Genomic DNA, 11,417 nt, shown 5'->3' on the forward strand with positions numbered 1-11,417 from the left:
TTCTTTCAAAATCGCTTCTTTAAGGGAGGCTTTGCCCATTATCCTATTTTTTCTCACTCTTCTTTCAATTTCGTGCCATAAATGTTCTATGGGATTTAGGTCAGGGGACTGAGGTGAGGAATTTAATTGCTTTGGAACATTATACAACAGCCATTCCTTAACACGTTGACTGCCAACTACGAGATAACTCGTAGTGTACGTTCTGGCCGAGGACGGCAAGTACGAGTTATCTCGTAGTTTGTTTATTTTCCATAACCGTACAGTTAGCATTATATTTAAAAAAAAACAAATGTTTCCATGAACAGAAAATTTATTAATAAATGAACAGAAAATATAGTACTATCTGATTTATACAAAATCATTATTGTCTTTATACAAAATAATACGTTTATTGTTTATGATACTTTTTGAAACAATCTTCCACACAAAGGGCTGGTTTCTCTTCACAAACTGGGCAGAAATAACGCGTTTCTCGGCGTTGTTTAGCCTGAGTACAAATTCGACATGGCTTTATGGGCCGCTGTTTTTTCTCGCTGGGTGGAATACACCCCAAATAATGAAGATTTTGCAATCTTATTTTCTTCGCAACTGGTTGAAACTGTTCTCCCATCAACGCAATGACAAATTCTTCCCTAAATTTTATTAGTTTTATTTTAGATGCAGTTACTTTTTGAAATATTTTATGCGCATTGTGTATATATATTTCTATAATGTGTAAAGCAACCTTTTTAGGCCACCTAATAGTTTTTCTTAGGCATGTGTAGTAAGCCAGCATTTGATCTGATCGATCAATACCAGACATTCCTTTATTATAATCTCGAATTATATTTGGTTTCGTCGAAAGTTTACCATTGCGATTGGATACCTCCACCATTTCAACAATATGCATGTTTGAAATAGTCAAGACTTCTCGTTTGTCTTTCCATTTACATACAGTAACGGGACCGTTTCGCTGCCATGTAACTTCCCCTTTTTTCAGCTTTCGATTTATCACATCTTGGGGATTCTCCTTTCGGTTCTTTCGTAAAGTTCCACATACATAAGTTTTTCGGGTTGTCAGTAATTTTGTAAGTGTAACAGAATTATAAAAATTGTCCATGTGTAGTGTATATCCCTTATCGAGATAATCTTCAGCTAAATGTAAGACTATATCAGTTGTGTCACCTAAATTATTGTCAGTTTTCTCAGATTTTCCGCTATAAATTCTTATTTTCATAACAATACCATCGGACTCGCATAATTCATACTGTTTGATACCATATTTATGTTTTTTATTTTTTATGTATTGGCGAAAATATAATCTTCCACGCCATAGCAGCATTGATTCATCAATACAAATATTTTTATTTGGCACGTAGTTTTGGCTCATAATATCATTGAAATGATTTAGTATAGGTCTTACCTTATATAATCTATCAGAAGATGGTACTGAGTTATCAACTAAGTGAAAATAACGCAGTAGCAATTGAAATCTATTTCGACTCATATGCGATCGCCAAAACATTACATTATATAGTTTATTTCTACTCCAATAATGCTCTATTGAAGGAAATGTACAAGGGCCCATTTGTAACAAAAGTGCAATAAAAACTTTCATTTCTGACACTGTCACATCTATCCACTGTGACGCCCTGTTAGATTTTCTTATCTTTTTAAGATTTGCAATTTCTTGCTTAGCGTATAAATTAGTTTGCTCAACCAATAATGCAAGAAACTCCTCCGAAAAAAATAAGTCTACCAGCGTTTGCACTGTCAGATTTGTCGTATCCAATTCAAAACCAACGTTTTCTTGGAAAACAAATAATTCAGGGTTTTGTGGAATTTCTGTCCACAAATTGTCACCCGTACTTGATGTGCTTGCTTCGGACACATCATTATTATCTTCAGTTTCGGAGACTACTTCATAATCACTGTCCATTGAATTTTCAGAAAATTCGGAATCGCTACTGTCGTTACTACCCTCGTCCAATTGTGAATCGCTGGGATTGTCGTAAAAATCAACTTGTTTTTCAGTCCGTCGTCATTTCTTATCCATATTGAGATATTTATAATTAATTAATAATATTAATTATAAATAAAAATTATAAAGGTATACACTCAAGAAAGACGTAAAAATGTAATGCACTCCACTATAGAGTGCGGGAAGTTAGCCCCCCATTTTTGATTTTTAAATTTTTTATTGTTGTTCTAGATTGTTCTAGAGTTGTTCTACATTGTTCCAAAGCGGCAAATCGAAAAATTAAAAACTCCGCGAGAAAACCGAAAAAACAGGTTTTTTGACTAGCCCCCCATTTCTGGAAAAATCAAATTTTCTTTATTGTTCTGGGTTGTTCTAGTTGTTCTAGTTATTGTTCTAGAAAATCAAAATTATGGGTTACAGCATTACGAAGTTATAACTAAAAATAGGTTTGGCCGCCGAAATGTCTAGTTGATTGCTGTGACCATAGTTTTTCTATTATCAATTCCATATTACAAATATATACTTATTATAGCTAACGCAATCTGGAACAGCTATTATTTTCACTAGAACAACTCTCTAAAGGGCACTTTACTCTTTGAAAATTAAAGTTTTTGGAAGTTTCAGTCAGTAATTCTTGTGTCAGCGGTTTTATATTACACAATAAGAATTAAAAAACATAGAACAATCTAAAATAACTCAAACTTTGCCGATTCAAATTGTTCTAGATGCGTTTTACGTTTAACAGGGACATTAATTTTGCAAAATCACATATTTTTCGTTGCTCTAAATTGTTTTTGTTGCTCTAGGTACTTAAAATGTTTATTTAATCACTGCGGCATTAGTTCTTTTAAAATTTCATATTAAAAATTAGTACTTACAACAATTAAAACAATTCAGAACAGCTGTTATTTTCACTAGAAAAACCTTAAATTTCAATTGTTGTGATATCGGACAGGTTTTGTTGAATCAGTGAACCCAATCTTTAATATAATAATAGTTTTAAAAAACTAAAAAAATATGGAATAATCTGACCATCCTAATTTTCTAAAAATCACAAGTTTAACCTTTCTCTTTAAACTTATTATAGTAAAACATAAGATGCGATTTAAAGTGTATTTTATTTTGTATAAACTAAGTAATAAATTAATAAATAAACTAAACTAACAAATAAAATAATAACTATTCGATCAGTATTACTATATTAGTACAATAACTTATTCTAAGGTAAACTATAACTAAATAAACTAAATTATGTAAATAAACTAATATCATGGAATAATACGGTTACATCACTTTGCTCATTTGTAAACATATATGCACATTTGTGCATTTATTTCAGTAGCTTTTTCAACTTGTACGGTTTTTTTTCGTAAGTCATTAAATAAATTGTTGGGCACAAATGCCGGGTAGTGTCCTACATCATTCAAAGATTTCAAAGATTCAAAGACCATTCGTTGTTTCTGTAAACAGACCACATTTTTTGCAATTGTTGCTTAGAGTTTGCATGTTGTTTTCTATTACTTGCTTTAGCTGTGCATAGCCAAATATTGTTACGATGTCAATGTCGATTGGTAAAATTATGTTTTTATGGAAAGTAACGTTTAAACAATTAATGCAGTTTTTAGTCCTACAATAACTAAATTCTTCTTTAAATAGTTGTGTGCAAAGAAACGCAATATTTGAAATAGCATTCACTATTATCACGCCAGCAATATTCTGGCTTCCAAAATAATTTATTCCTGTTAATAGTTCAGCTCTTTTTTTATATGTTACTTTACTAGAACCGGTTTTTAAAAATAATTTTAGGAAACTAAAGCAATCTGTGCAAATATTCTCAACATGATTTCTAAATGGTGTGTACGGGCAAATGCTAAACTATGAAATATACTGTCGAATCCGCAATTTCATTTATTGAAATAGATTTTAATGAAACTTACTTATGAACTTATGAAAGAATTACTAACTGAAACTTCCAAAAATTTTAATTTTTAAAAAGTAAAGTGTTCTTTATAGAGTTGTTCTAGTGAAAATATTAGCAAAATACTACCAGATTGCTTAGGTATAATAAGTATATATAAGTGATATGGAACTGAAAATAGAAAAACTATGGTCACAGCAATCAACTAGATATTTTGGCAGCCTAACCTACTTTTGTTAGTTTAGTTTATTTATTAATTTATTACTTTGTTTTACAAAATAAAATACACTTTAAATCGCAACTTATGTTTTATTATTATAAGTTTAAAGAGAAAGGTGATTTTTAGGATATTAGATGGCCAGATTATTCCATATTTTTTAATTTTTTAAAACTATTATTATATTAAAGGTTGGGTTCACTGATTCAACAAAACCTGTCGATTAAAAGAACTAAAGCCGCAGTGATTAAATAAACATTTTAAGTACCTAGAACAACAAGAACAATTTAGAGCAACAAAAAATATGTGATTTTGCAAAATTAATGTCCCTGTTAAACGTAAAACACATCTAGAACAATTTGAATCGACAAAGATTGAGTTATTTTAGATTGTTCTATATTTTTTAATTCTTATTGTGTAATATAAAACCGCTGACACAAGAATTACTGACTGAAACTTCCAAAATACTTTAATTTTCAAAGAGTAAAGTGCCCTTTAGAGAGTTGTTCTAGTGAAAATAAAAGCTGTACCAGATTGCGTTAGCTATAATAAGTATATATTTGTAATATGGAATTGATAATAGGAAAACTATGGTCACAGCAATCAACCAGACATTTCGGCGGCCAAACCTATTTTTAGTTATAACTTCGTAATGCTGTATCCCACAATTTTGATTTTCTAGAACAATAACTAGAACAACTAGAACAACCCAGAACAACAAAGAAAATTTCATTTTTCCAAAAATGGGGGGCTAGTCAAAAAACCTGTTTTTTCGGTTTTCTCGCGGAGCTTTTATTTTTTCGATTTGCTGCTTTGGAACAATGTAGAACAACTCTAGAACAATCTAGAACAACAATAAAAAATTTAAAAATCAAAAAATGGGGGGCTAACTTCCTGCACTCTCCACTATATCTAATTTTCTACTGACGAAGTTAGACGCATCAAGCAACAAAATGCAGCAAAATTTGTTCTTGAGCAAATTCCACGCGTTTCTTCTGGTTTATTGGATTGATAAACGGCTTTTTCCGCATTTGTCTTCCATTAAAACCTTGCTTCCGTAACAGCAAACCAATACATTCTGGGTGGATATCCTTTCCTGTTTCTTTCGACACCTCTGCCGCCAATATTGGACCACTCAAAGTTGGTTCATTTAATACTTTACGAATAATATTTCGTTTGTCTCGTGAGTTTAACTTGGAAGGGCGACCTGCCCGAGGTTTATTGCTCACATTATTATTAGTTTTGAAGTTTTTTATGATATATTGCACTGTAGATCGTGGTTTATTAACAAGTTTTGAGATTGTGCCTAACGATTTCTCGACCAATCATACTTAAAGAAGTGATCATATAATGCAGGGTAATTTGCTCGTGGAAGTCATATCGTAAATTATCAGAAGATGGGAACCGCTGTTGATTAGTAAGTGTGGAGTAGTAAACTTCCACTTCAAGACTGGGATGATAAGAATCTTCTGGTACAATTGGATTGTCAGATCTTATTATGTGAAAATTCAGGTCAGCATTACAGATCAACAAACCCAACATTCTGCCATCTTCATTCTTAACGTTATTGCACTTTTTGGCATTAAGAACACTTAAAAAATCAATAAAAGCCCTGGTTTTAATTGAATATTGACTAGTAGGTAACATTAAATCAGGGAGATTGAAATCTCCAACTAATACAAAGAAATGGTTAATTATAATAGCCTCAAGAGCAGTAGTAAATGTCTCCATATCATCAGAAGATATATCGGGAGGTATGTAGACTAGTATCATTAAAATAGACTTGTTATTAATAATAAGAACTTTTATCAAATTCAACCTATTTTTCTACGTACAATTAAAGGGTGTAATAAAAACTATAGCATTCCATTTAAAATAACGAAGTTATGGTCCACTTCCGGTAGACCGGAAGTGGCGGCCATCTTGAAAATATTTTAGATCAAAAGTTCCGAATAAACAACCTATGTTACCAAAATTTTAAATCTCTACGAATAGTGGAAACTGAAAAAGTTTTAACGATACAGTTACGTGAGACAGTCTGTATACTGACTTCCATAAAAATTGCAACACCTAGAATTTGTTCAACGATTTTATTGAAATTTTTGTCAACGATGTCTTTCATTGGAACAAACAAACGATTAAAATTTGAATAAAATATAGCTAGAAGTTTGGTTCTTTTTAGTTTTTTCTTTTGCACATAGTAACAATAAATTTGAAGAAATCAACAAATCTGTGTATAACTGTCAGTTTTGCAAATTATTGTTCACAATAGACAACCTAAGCCTTGACGTCATAAAGATGAGCGGAGCTTATACCGACTCTAAACATTTTCGTTGCTAACGGTAAATCACCATATGCAATTTTTCATTAGTGTTAAAATAAAATAAACTAAGTGATGACATTTCCAATGACATTTTTTGGCGATTTATCGTTAGCAACTGTGGTTAGCAACGAAATTGTTTGGAGTCGTTATAAGCTCCGCCACATCTCTGTGACGTCAGACTTAGGCAGTCTATTTCGTTCGGAACTTGGGAACAATGCCAAGAGTACGTCAACATCAACATTTTTCCCAATTGACTGATTTTGAACGTGGCCGTATTATTGACATGAGAGAGGCCGGACTTTCGCTAAGAGAAATTGCTCGACGTGTAAACCAAAATGTTATAACAGTATTGAGATGTAAAGTTAAAATGGTCCGAGGAAGGGGTGCAACAACGTCGCGCTGGATCTGGACGTCGCCGCAGGACCACAGATTGCGAAGAACGTCACTTAAGACTTTTGGCCACAAGAGACAGATTTTCAACAACTCGATCGATTGCAAGTGATTGGATGAGAGGTTATTAGGATTTATTCTAGCACCAATTTCATACTGGATCAGAGGGAAATCTATTTGCATTATGCAACTGTACAGCTTTTAATCTGGTTTTTAACAAGTCTATAAATAAACGTGAATCTTGTGGTTTAAATTTAATATGTATCAATATTGCAATAAACTAAATTTTCACCTTGTGAAAAGGATTTTTTAGTTCTTCGTAATGGCTACGAAAACGACACACTTTAGTACCTATTCCATTCTCTCATCTACATCCTAATAGTTCAGACTGCTTGTTTGACAATTTTAATTCGAGTTAGTAAAATGATAGTAAGGAACTATCAGGTACACAGGTTGGATCATTTTTTGCATAATTTGTTTAACTGTTAGGAAGTGTATCTATAACACTTCCTTTGCATGTTGAAAAACTAACAACGATTACCTTATCTATGTTTAAATGAAAACCTGATGCAATTCAATAATACTTACAGTAGTATTAGCGGAAAATACGGTAAAATCATAAGTGGTTGTCACAACAAATCTGTTGGTGACAGAAACAAAAATTTGTTTTGTAATGAAGTTATGTAGTAATAAATAGCTTTCAGAATCCGTGTGGAAAAAACCTTGTCGATCAGTGTTTGCCCGTTTTGTATAGTATTCAAATGTAAAATTTTTTAAATTTTCTTATTATCAGCGACAACCAGTTCAACAATAAATGTTATTTCATGGTTTTTATAACATATTGAAATTAATTACTCAATAATAACACGGGAATTACCAATGTTATCCTGAAACTAATCGCTATCTGCTAAAGTCTTCATCAACAAAGATCTGTTATGGAAGTCTTCGTTTTAGGCGGGTATCAATTCCAATATCTTTAGTTGATGTTCTTCAGCACTTGAGACTTGTAAGAAACACAACGAGTTTCTCACAAACCATGGGGCATCTACGGATATTCTTAGTATTTTCTTCTGTAGTACTTGGATCTTTTTATATTGGTTTTAGCTGTTGAGCTCCAAACTGAGCATGCATGGGTTATTACAGGTCTTATTAAGTATACATATTATATAAAGTAACATTACATATTCGATCTTCAGTTTCGATTTTCTGTTAATGATAAGATAAAGTTCATTTAACTTTGCATACGGTTCGTTTAATTTGTTATTAATGTGATACTTCCACGTATGTCTTTGATCCAGATATAATACTCCTAGATATTTGACAGCGTTATCTTTCGGATTCCAGTTCAAAGAGTGGTCTTCGATGGATATTGTTGTAGAATTTTTAACTTGCCTAAGAGTAGAAGGATTAGGCTTTTCGATCATTTTTATTAGTCGAAATATCATATAAACAGATGTTAAACAGTAACGGTGTGAGGACGCTGCCTTCAGGAACTCCAGCCTTGGTGACTCGGATTTATAGTCATTAGCTCCGACGTAAAATTGTCTATGTTCCAGAAATGAGAAAATTATCACTTTGAGATATTTCGGTATATTAATTTAAGGATCTAATATTTTAAACCATATAGCCATCTAAATCAATGACCTTTGCTATGTCTAGAAAGGCATCTGTAGTACTGTTTAGTTTCATATCCTCGCTTTATTATATTTGTCACTATTGTCAGTTGATATACAGTTGAATTTTATCCCTCCTATTTCTCAAAAAGTTTCCCCATGGTGGGAAGCGGACTAATAAATGTATAATTTTCAATTTCTCGTTTATTTTTGCAAGGTTTGCTAAACATTAATATTTCAGCTTCATTCCAGGTGTTAAAAAAGTATCTCAGATTCATGCAGATGTTAAAAATGGAGTTTAATATATATTTAATATAATTTTTAGTAAGTAGGTATATAATTCTTTATTTTCGTTTTTTTTATTCGGTTTCATAATGGCTGCACATAGGCTTGAAGTTTCAGTATCTCTAAGGACAACGAAGATATCGACTTGTAAAGTAGGTAGAAAAATAAAGGTAAAAGTTTTTTGTTGAAATTATTACTTTTGAATATAATTTTCCTAATAGACTACTTCAAAAAAAGACTACTTCTTAATACACTACTTCTTTCATTAAAGGAAATTTTGTTAAGCAACACTTTTTCGTCTAAATTAAGAAAAGATAATACAAATGTGTTGCCAAAGAAAATACGTCAATAAAGAACGAAGAAGCTTCTTTGTCAAAGTGGTAGTTAATAGACGTAATTTATTGCGACTCGGAGGTAATTTCTCTCACTGTGAACAAAGAAGGTTCAAGTTTTACTTTGTTTTTGCCTTTCAGAACCGGATTAAGATGTGTTAAAATATTGAAACCCACCATCATCGGTAATCAACAATGATTAACAATCTTGTAAAGTTCATTCAACTGAACTAATAAAAGTGTTTGAATTTCTTATTTTATTAGCTAAACAACATATTAGTTAAAATGCAATCTAAATATTGAAAAACTATTTTCAATTAAACCCAATATTTTAACTTATTATTATTATTATCATTTAATAATTATGAATTTATTATATTTCTCATCGAAATATAACTAAAGTACAAATATTCTTTGGCTTAAGAAACTTTATGTTTAATCATAATATACTCCACAACCTCTGGTGGGCCTTGGCCTGTTCTAGGATCAGCTTCCCCTCTCTTCTATCTTGTGCCTTGGCCTTCCAGTTTCTAACTCTCAGCATTTTTAGACTTTCTTTTATCTGATACTTACATCTGCTTCTAGGCTTGCTTCTCTTGCGGGTTAACTTGTTGCAAAGTTGTAACACCTTCTCCATATTCCGTTTTCCTGAACACCGCTGTATATGTGGCAGAGTATCTTTTGTTCAAAGCAGCGCAATAAGTTTTCGACATTTTTTGTCATAGTCTATGTTTTTGACGCATACTTGAGGACTGGTCTTATAACGTTTTGTATATTAATAGTTTTGTTGGTTACTACGCCTGATGTTAATAGTTTTCTCAATCCAAAGTAAGCTCTATATACAGTGTACTACACCTTTGAACGCGTATGGTTCACTAATCAGATCTTCAGGTGGCGTTAGCTGTGCGTTATTAGTAATCTTCATATATTTTGTTTTTCTACGTATATACCTGTAGCCCTTATCTTCCTGCTGCGCCTTCCAATGCTTTAAAGGCGTCTATGAGGTCCCTTTTTGTTCTAGCTATTATATCTATGTCGTCGGCGTATGCTAGTATCTGTACGCTTCTATTAATAATGGTTCCTCTATTTGCTATACCCGATTCTCTTACATTCTTCTCTAGGGCGATGTTAAACTGTAGGAATGATAGGCTGTCCCCCTGGCGTAGCCTCAAACTTGTCTGAAAGAATCTTGATAAGTTATTTTGGACCTTGACTTTACACTCAATTTGTGAGAGCGTTGCTTTTACTAATGTTACTAAATGTATTGGGATATTGACCCGTGCGATGATAGCAACAAACTTTAACCCGTAATTTCCTATCTACTTTCTTAGCTGATATCTTCCTTATTATTAGAGATAGCGAAAAACTAAAAGCTTGAATTTTTCTCTATCTAAAACCTTATCTGCCGATAAGTTGATATTAAGATCAGTAAAAAATGAAGAAAACCGCTCTGTACTTAAAGTAGCTCAAAATTACCAAACTTCAAGGCCTTGTGGAATTGTTATAAAAAGCGAATTTTGAAAAACTATTATCACAGTCGGAATGAGCGCTCCGTAAACTATCTTAATCCGGGTTTTCGTCGGTCAATATCTATCGGCGTCATGCTTAAATCACCCTTAATATACATCCCTACACGCAGAAACGCTTAAATACTTTTCCTCTAAACAACTTTCTTAGTTGATAGGGGGAAAACTATAGTAGTATATCTATCTTATCGAAAATTTTCTGCTCTTTCTAATGGTGTATAACACGCGGCGATCACGTGCTTGCACAAGTACGTTTTTGGCCAAAAACTGCAAAATTCACACGTTTTAGCTATTCTTAAACCCTGTTCGGGTCGATAACTTTCTTATATGACCAGGAAAAAACTGACAGCAGACAAAAACCCGGTTTAGATAGAGAAAGATTCAAGCTTTCAAGTGGTGTATTTAGTTTTCGCTATCTCTAGTGATAAGGAAGATATCAGCTAAGAACACAGATAGGAAATTATGGGTTAAAGTTTGTTGCTGGGAGGTTATTGAATTCTTTCATTGCGTTATACAGGACACTTTTACACTATCGTAGACACTTTTAAAATCTATAAATAAGTTATGGGTGTCCATCCCGTATTCGAAGGTCTTTTCGTCACTTTGATACTTGGCTATTATCTCTTCACAGTATGTTGATAGTCGGTCACAAAGTATGTCATAGTATATTTAACATAAATATTGAATGTTACCAATTTTATTCTGTTGTGTAAAGAGTAAAGACATAATCTATTGATTTACAAATACCTTTGATATTCATTTAGTCTAAGTAGTTTTGTTGTGTTGTTGAAGACATTTAACAGAATAACACAAACATAACCTAGAAACGATTTACCAGAAAACTAAGTTTTTC

The sequence above is a fragment of the Onthophagus taurus genome, chromosome 7, assembly GCF_036711975.1.
Source record: "Onthophagus taurus isolate NC chromosome 7, IU_Otau_3.0, whole genome shotgun sequence".
Taxonomy (NCBI): domain Eukaryota; kingdom Metazoa; phylum Arthropoda; class Insecta; order Coleoptera; family Scarabaeidae; genus Onthophagus; species Onthophagus taurus.